General features: G+C 38.0%; 1 long non-coding RNA gene across 1 annotated transcript in view; it reads right to left on the reverse strand.

Annotated features, from left to right (window-relative positions):
* Positions 1-2,601: 2,601 nt before the first annotated feature.
* LOC106942554 (uncharacterized) overlaps positions 2,602-8,439 on the reverse strand; it is a 9,340-nt gene continuing 3,502 nt past the window's right edge. Inside the window, exons 2-3 of the long non-coding RNA XR_001423651.1 lie at positions 4,601-4,612; positions 2,602-2,611 (exon numbers count right to left, since the gene is read on the reverse strand). This is a non-coding gene — a long non-coding RNA (uncharacterized LOC106942554). The remainder of the gene's footprint in view (positions 2,612-4,600; positions 4,613-8,439) is intronic.

The raw sequence follows: 8,439 nt of genomic DNA on the forward strand, positions 1-8,439 counted from the left end.
ATGTACTGGGATAGAGTGAAAACAGTCACGATGAGCGCCTTCTGTTTGGTTACTTCTTGCTTCTGCATCAGGTGTCATTGTTTCCTGCTGGCAAACAGTCGATGTATTTAGATTTAATAAAGAATTATTGTTCACACCACAGTTTTGTAGTCAGTTGGAAGCCTCTGCAAGTGCAGATGATAAACAGGAACAGATGCTGCCTTCAGAGGTCTTAAGGTGCTGACACAGGAAGCAGAGTCTTGCTGGTGTTAAGCTCCAGGGGATCACATCACCTTGCACTGGTAAGCCGGCCTGCGGAATGTCAACACACTCGCCATCTGGCATCAGATGGCTCAAAAATGAAGCTGCTTCATTTTGCTCCACATACATAAAACCAACTGTCCGAGGATATTTAAAGGTCTTTTCTGATGGATTTGCTTCATACAGCAGAAACAAAATAATTAGAATTTACTACTTATTGCTTTAGAAATGTATGCAAACTCGTTCCCTCAAAAGAAAAAAAAATCAAGCTTTAAAGACTTAAAAATTTTAATATGTGGAAGTTGTACATCTTAAGTTTACTCAGTTTGACAAACTTGATCATTTTGAGTAAGTTCTACTGACATAGAACTGATAGATTTAACTCTTCAGGAAAAAACTGATTTAGTTCTCCTTACTTAAAAATATATATGCAAACTTGATTTAAGAATTTTTGTGACTTAATAAATCTGAGTATGTTGTAATCACAGTTTAACAACACCCAAGGCATACCTTTGCATATCTTATGTATACCAAAGACAAATAGCAAGATGTCTTTGCTATTTAGTTTATGTACAGCTAAACAAAATGTATCAAGTTATTTTAGGTTTGCAATACTTAACTCGTACAACATAGTTTCATTTGTTTTATATGTTGCAATCAATTAATTTTTTTAGGACATGTGACAGTGTGGATTGGCCAGCACGGAATCCCACAATGCATTGTGCCAGCAGCAGCAACTAATTAAACCGCTTTTTTTGTCACAAAAATAAAAAAGTTATAAAGACTAATCATCTTTATGACTTAAGATGATTAGTCATAAACTAATCATCTTAAGTTTATGACTTAAGATGATTAAGTCATAAACATAGACTCCAAAGGTCAGTTCATCAAGAATGTAGCTATGTTCAGCATTTTCATTTGCATATATGAAACTGCACCTGTAGTGAGTCGTGTGTTCATTCACCTGACTCTGCATGATGGTGTAGTGTTTTATGTGATTGTTTGTTTTACTTTTAAAAAGTGAATAAACTATGACTGTTTTCCATATTCCATATTTTCTGTCAATGTGTAAGCAGAGAAACAAATAAAAAGCAGGAGCCAAGAAGTGTTTCAATAGGTATCTCCTTATTATCTAAGTAGTTTATAGTTAAAGAGAAACTAAGCTCTGGTTGTTGATTAAGTAATTATAGCATACTCAAACTTATTAAGTTATCTTATGTTATGGTCACTAAATTTGCACAAGTTAATGCTACTCGAAATTATAGTCAAGTGATGCAAACAACTTAAGATGTACAACTTGCACATTTTTTAAGTTTTAAAAGATTGATTTTTTTCTGAGGTAAGGTGAACGAATTAGATTTTACAGTGTTGGCAATAAAACTTCATTTTGAAAGATCAAATTTCACCTTTAGAAAAAAGGATTTTACAACTCAGAAAAAATACATAAGTGGAATGAAGTTGTGAAAACATCACTGAAAATGAGAACTTCAGGTTCAGTTTTTGACAACATTTGCCACATTATTTTTATTGTAGTTTTGTTAACACGCCAAATCAAACTTTTTAGAGTGAAAATAAAACTGATACTGCAGGAGTGTTGATGGTTTCTGACCTCACATCAAATCAACGATCAAACAGAGTAACTATGATTCTATTTTTAACGTCAGCATCGGTGATGCCTGCTGGGAAACATTAATGATCCGATTTTGACTACTATTGTGTTATGTTAAAATTAAAATTTGTTTTCATCAGATTGACATAAGTTTAAACATTTAGATTATGAAGTTGTCACTATTCTGAGGCCTTTCCTTGCTTTGTTACAGAGAACAGTTTAAAGCGGTCCTACACGCTCTTTATGGACTGCTTACAATGGGCTGCAGTTTCAGAAAGAAAAGAAAGACCATGCTACATGTAGTACCATTGTCAACCACTTCATCAACCAACCAAAAAATCTCCCCACTGTTTCGCATCTTCACTGCTTCCTCTCTTCCTTCCACAGAAGATCACTTTCCTTTATGATGTAAGCTGGATACTGTGTCCGTGTTATAAATTTTGGAAGTAACTATACAGCTAAAGTCTGAAATAAAATGAGTTTTACTAAAAACACATTGTTGGGCAGTCCTTCCTCCACCTTTATCCACCAGATGTCCTCAGGGAGCAGGAGGCATGCTCAGTCTGTCTGAGGTTCTCCAGCACACCTGCTATTCATCCACCTTCATCATAGGAAGGATAAGTAGAGTCAACTGCAGATCTGCCGAGGCCAGAGTGGTATGGGTACCTATGTGGTAACTCAGCCCCTAAGAGTCTCAGATCCTTATCTGATATCTTTTGAGATCATAGCTTACCCGCGTTTTGTTCTGCCTCGTCAGGTATGCTGTTCCTCTGGATTCCACCTGGATGAGGTTTCCTGCCTCTGATCCCTGACGATCTGACGACTTTCCTCAGCAGTCTTGCTCCACTTACCCCGATGTGCCCCCAGCTGGTCCCTGCTCCGCTGAGTCTCTCCCTGCTAAATCTCAATCCTGAAAGACTGTATAACTATGCTTGCTGTTATACAATTATACAATTGTTGCTGGCTACAATTAAACATAAAAGAGTTGTTCTCTTGTCCTTATGGTCTTTTCTGCATGTGGGTCAGACAAATTCCTAAAACCATGACAATCATCAGCAACTTTGTCATCTATTTAGAAGGACTATGAGACCAACTCTGCCTTTTCTGTTTAATCTGACATACAGATCAAGGTGCCAGGTTTTTTCCAGTTTAGGTGGCAGAATACGGAGGTAGGAGAAAAATGAGTTGTGCACCTGTAGTGGGAAGAGGAAAGCTATTGAAATTTGAAACTTTCAACAATAACCTGAAGGTTTCAAGCTATTTTGAAACTATAGAAACTAAAGTTTGCCACAACGCAAGTGACACAACAAAGATGTTGAAGAAGGTGGTCTAATAAAATGAGACACAATTTCATACTATCGCAGGACAACATGACTGGAAGTACAATCAGAGTTACGACAGAATGGTTAGATCAAAGAACTGGTAAAAATTAATTAACTTTACGTTTTGGTTCTGACTCAGGAGACAGTGGTGAGCTGCTTCCTGTCCAGACTTTTATGTGGAACGTCAAGACAGGTGATCAAAATCGAGAAATGACCAATTACATACTGGAAAAGGCAGTGTTCTAAAGTTCAGATGTGAGTTATATGTCTTAGAATCAGGGTTATAATAGTTTGTGGGTTTTCATTATATTTTAGTTTTATTTTGTTGTGACTTTTTGTCTTATTTCACATTGCTTTAGTTAGTTTTTGTGGTGTGTTTTCTAGTTTTTAACAGTTCAATATTTAGGTTAGTTAATTTAGGCACTTTAGTTTGGTCAATTTCATTTTTGGTAATTTCATTAGTTTCAGTTAACTATAATGACCATGCTTAAAATCACCTCAAATGAAATAAACAGGGTGCGTTAGTTCCAGTTATTTCCTGCAATAAATGGATAGATTGCATAATCCAGTGTTTCCCAACCCTGGTCCTCAAGGCACACTGCCATGCATGTTTTTGTTCCCTTGCTTCAGCACAGGTGATTTCAATTAACAGGTTTTTGCTGAACTGCAATCAGGTGGATGAGGTGCATTAAAGCAGGGAAATTTCTCAAACATGCAAGGAAGGCAGTGTGCCTCAAGGACCAGGGTTGGGAAAACACTGGCATAATCCATGGTGTCACAGAACTGGAGGGTGTTCTCCTGACGCAATTCATTATCAACATACATTCAGATTCAATATCAATATACTGTACATGTTCAGAATAATATGCACTGAGGCAGCCATCTTCTCTGTACCTGCTGGTGTTTTAGGGCAGAATCAGATAAACAGGCCGGTTATCTGCTGCTGTCCTGACCCAGCTGCTCGTATTTATCTCAATCTCTCAGTCACTTTTGATTTTCTACATGTTCCTGTTCTCTTAAACTGGCACTTAGAAAAGTATTCATATTCTTTTCAGACATCTGGGCCCCTCTTCTGAAAAATCATTTATCTATACCTCTACAGAAAATTGTGCCATCTCTTTTATGAATGAAAACCTTGTTTGGTTTTTATAGTAGTTGTTGTCCTAACAGTCCAACATTGTTTAAGCATAAATGTAGGCTTTATTTCATTTCTCCTCCTAAATAAAAATATAAACAGAATAATATTAAAGTATTGTTACAAGTAGCGTTGCACATCAACTGTCATTCCATGTAAATCCAATTTACATGGAACTGAATCATTTACTGAGTCAAAATGTGTGCAAAAATCACTTTCAGTTAGTTGGTTCTTGCTGAAAAAATCCAATTCAAATTTTACATTTTGATTGTAATCATAGACAATTACATTTACTTCATCATATATCTAATAGAAAACAGCATAATTCCATAAAATGTTGTGTTTTGTGGAAATTAACATGACATTATCACACAGAAACATATTTGGTTTGAACCTCCCAACCATAGAATTATCAAAGGTATCCATAATGTTCATGGTGAGATTTTGAGTTGTTCATATCTCTGTAGTAAACCCTGAATCTCCTCCAGCAACACTCAACTTGTATTTTTTGACAAGGCCGACCAGATAGGGCGGTGACACTGAACATTCTTCATCATTCATATCAGCGACATTTCTCTAGAGCAGAAATGTCTCATTAAATGCCTCGGGGCCTGACTGATAGTGTCTTACCTGACAAGCAACTTTATGCCTCATTTTTGCCTCATGCTCCCCGAGTCTGTGAATGAATATCATGTAGTCAGCAGACAGATAAAGCTGCTCGGTTTTCTGTCTTCAGAACAAGTGAGGGTTGATGCTTCCCATAAACCCTACTGCAACAGGGACAAAAAAAAATAAAAAAGTAATATTTAAGAGAGAATCTGATGTAGATTTCTCTGTAGAGCGTTTATTTTGACATTTAGGCAGGAATATGTATTCTTTCAGAAATACATCTTCTTTCAAAATATTGCATCCTTAGTTTATTGTTGAGTGGGTAAAGAACATTTGTTTTGACCCTCAAATTGTTTTCACTTGACTGTGTCAAAAAGTTTGAACACCCTTGATCTAGGAAGTGACTCAGTTGGTAATCGCCTGGGTTTCAATCTTGGCCTGGGGTTTTGTGTATGGAGTTTGCATGTTCTCCCTGTGGGTCCATGAGTTCTCTCCAGGTACTCAGTTATTATTTAAAAAAGGCTTCCATAGTTAGAGGGGAAATGAATGACCCAGTAAATATATTTTTATACATCTTGCATTCGAATGGTTCGTTTACGGTTTTGCATTCTTTTTGAAAAAAAGAAAAACAAAATGCATTATGCGTCTGTTGAATTGTGTTGTCGATCATGTTTTTGTACACAAAAGACAAAAAGATGCTATAATGATTTTTGTGAAGCTGCTGCTATTGCCAGCATTATTGATTAGACTCTTAGACTAATCAATCTAAGAGTCCACAGTGGACTGTTAGATTGATTAGTCTTTCTTAGCCGCTTATTGGCTGCTATTGGACAAAAGAGTTAAGGATTCAACATGTTGGAATGAACCACAACTTTTTATGAACTGTGATGCTGTGAGAGCTCTGGTGGAGCCTGCACATTAGTCTGGAAAAAAAAAAAAAGAACAAAAACAAACCATCATCCTCCTACCACATTCTGTCATTTTCTCCATTGTCTTCCAATAGTAACATCCACAGCATACATCTATTTCGATACAACTGAAAAACCACCGCATCCTTCGCATCCTAGCTGAAATTAATTTTTTTTAATTTCAGAAAAATACAAAAAATTGAATTTTTCTGAAATCTTAATGTTTCCATTACACAACTTTATTTTTGTAAATTTAATCCTGTTATTGTTGCAACTCCATTCTGTCCAACCATAAAAAAAATGTCCTATTGTGTGACTCGCGTCCCTTGGCAGCTGTTCACAAAATGGCTACGTCAGGTAAGCTTTTTAAAGTGAAATACGGTCTCTTAACATTCTTTGTATCATCTACTAACCCACAAGGCAATAGGTCAAAGCACCGGGGAAGAGCATCAGCAGGGAGGGTTTCAGTTGTGACTTTGATATGCTGCAAGAACCAGCATTACAAAAGGAATGCTCTCTCAAGAGTGAATCTGGTCCTGTTAGCAGAAGTCTGGGAACTCCTGACCAGACTTCCTCCAGAGAACAGAGAGCTGTGCTGACCCATCCATCAGCCCCGTTTATGTTTCATCTTATAAACTCTCACTTTCCTCCATACCCCAACTGTCATGTTTGAATCTAATCTCCTGACCCACATGCAGAACACACAATGGAGAACACAGATCAATTAAGATGATTTTATTTTCTTCTAAACAATGATTTATATTATGCACAGGTCCTTGTGTAACAGGAGGGGGGGGGGCAGCCAGGAACTCCAGGGAACTGAACACAAGAAAAGAGAGATAGTGAGTTCAATGGTAACTGGATTCTGGCGATTTTCAGATGAGTTAAAGTTACTTGAGATGAACGGAGCTGAGTCTGGGGGGGGATATGATCGTGGTCAGAAGGGCTGAGGTCCAGGAGGGGGGGCTGCGGACTGGAGGCAGAGGCTGCGGCAGAGGGCGGACGGGTAAGCTCAGATGCAGTGGCGGAGAAGGTGTGAGCGGGACGGTCAGCTGGAGATCAACGGAGGTAAGTAGACTGCAGTAGAGGTGGCTATGGCACTTGGGCGACCAGTGAGTATTTTCCACGGCATCTCAAAGTAAGAAGGCACAGATAGATCCAGGGACTCGGAACCAGGTGGGTATTTCCACAGCGTCTTCAAAGGAGTCCTGAGAAATTACTGGAAGCTCAGATAGGTATATCATCGAAAGATAAACTGCAAAGGGTTTGGTGTACCAATACTGGCTAACACTCTGGCACTGAAGTGTTGACAGTCCCCCGCCTAAATCCTCCTCCAGATGAACAGATTGTCCGCAGGTGTGCTGGACTCAACGGCTCCAGATCACGCCCTCAGGTAGGCAGACCAACAGCAGCCTCTGGTGGAGAAAAGAACACAACCCACCACCCTGGATCCCACACAGCAAATTCAAAAGTGTTAAATTTCCAGTGTAAGTGTTGCATGTTAAAAATAGCATTAATTCAACATCATGAGTGTTAGTTTCCCAAAGAGTTAAATAAAAAGCAATCCTGTCCTGTGTTGATTTCTAAATTTACACCATCAGACTGTTCCTCCCACAGTTGTAACATTTGTGATATCACTTCAGGGAAGGAATTATAGGTAGGGTATGGGTTGCAGCAGGTACCTGGACTGGACCTACAGGGGGCCCAGATTGGAAAAAAAACATGCTTTGAGGGACCCTAGTTTTTTTTTTTTTTTTTTATCACATCTGATAAATCTATAAAGGGAGAGGCCTCTCCTATTGAAACTTGTGTACCATACCACAGTAGGTTACGTGACCTTGGGTACAGCTTTAGATCCTCTTTACCAGATCACACAGATATGTTTGCAAAAATGGACAGAGGCACTGCTGCAGATACAGTTTATTGAATTCACAAATGTTTCATGAGCAAAAATAGTCAATTTATTTTATTATACCAAGTGACCACACTAAAATGGAAGTCTATGCTGGCCCTGGGATCCTTAAAGCTGAAAAATAATTAAAACCCAATTAGATAAAAATTTGGCTGTTTGGGGGAGGAATAATAAAGAAAACACAAATACAACTAAATGCACCCAAGTGTTCCCCAACAGAAGCATTCACACAAAAATCCCTTGTAAATACAAAGGAAAAGAAAAAAACTCCCCTTCCACTAGTCTCCTCAATCTAAATAAAACAGCCTAGGACCCAGGGACAGCATAGGTCCCAGTTTAAAACAAGTCAGCGGGCTAAAATAGAAAGTCCCTTTCCCTAAAACAAACCCCCCAAAAAAAGAAAAGTTATTTTTAATCAATAAACATCTAAATAAGTAAACTGAAACAAAAGAAAAATTGAAATCAAAACAAATCAAAAACTGAAACAGTAGCAGGCCAACCTACACACAAAAGAAATCAAGTTAGACAAGAACATTAACCAGCCAGATAAATCATAAGAAACCCTTACCTTCTCTAAAGTGAAACCAGTAAATGTTGCTCTTGACGTCACTCTAAAGTGAGTTTCCTACAACAATCAGTGGCAGAATCAGACAAATTCTAAACTCACTTCACGATAAGGTTAAACATACCTTTGCACAAGTCCT

Source organism: Poecilia latipinna, unplaced genomic scaffold, assembly GCF_001443285.1.
Source record: "Poecilia latipinna isolate Pla-1442-1.1 unplaced genomic scaffold, P_latipinna-1.0 Scaffold4376, whole genome shotgun sequence".
Classification (NCBI taxonomy): domain Eukaryota; kingdom Metazoa; phylum Chordata; class Actinopteri; order Cyprinodontiformes; family Poeciliidae; genus Poecilia; species Poecilia latipinna.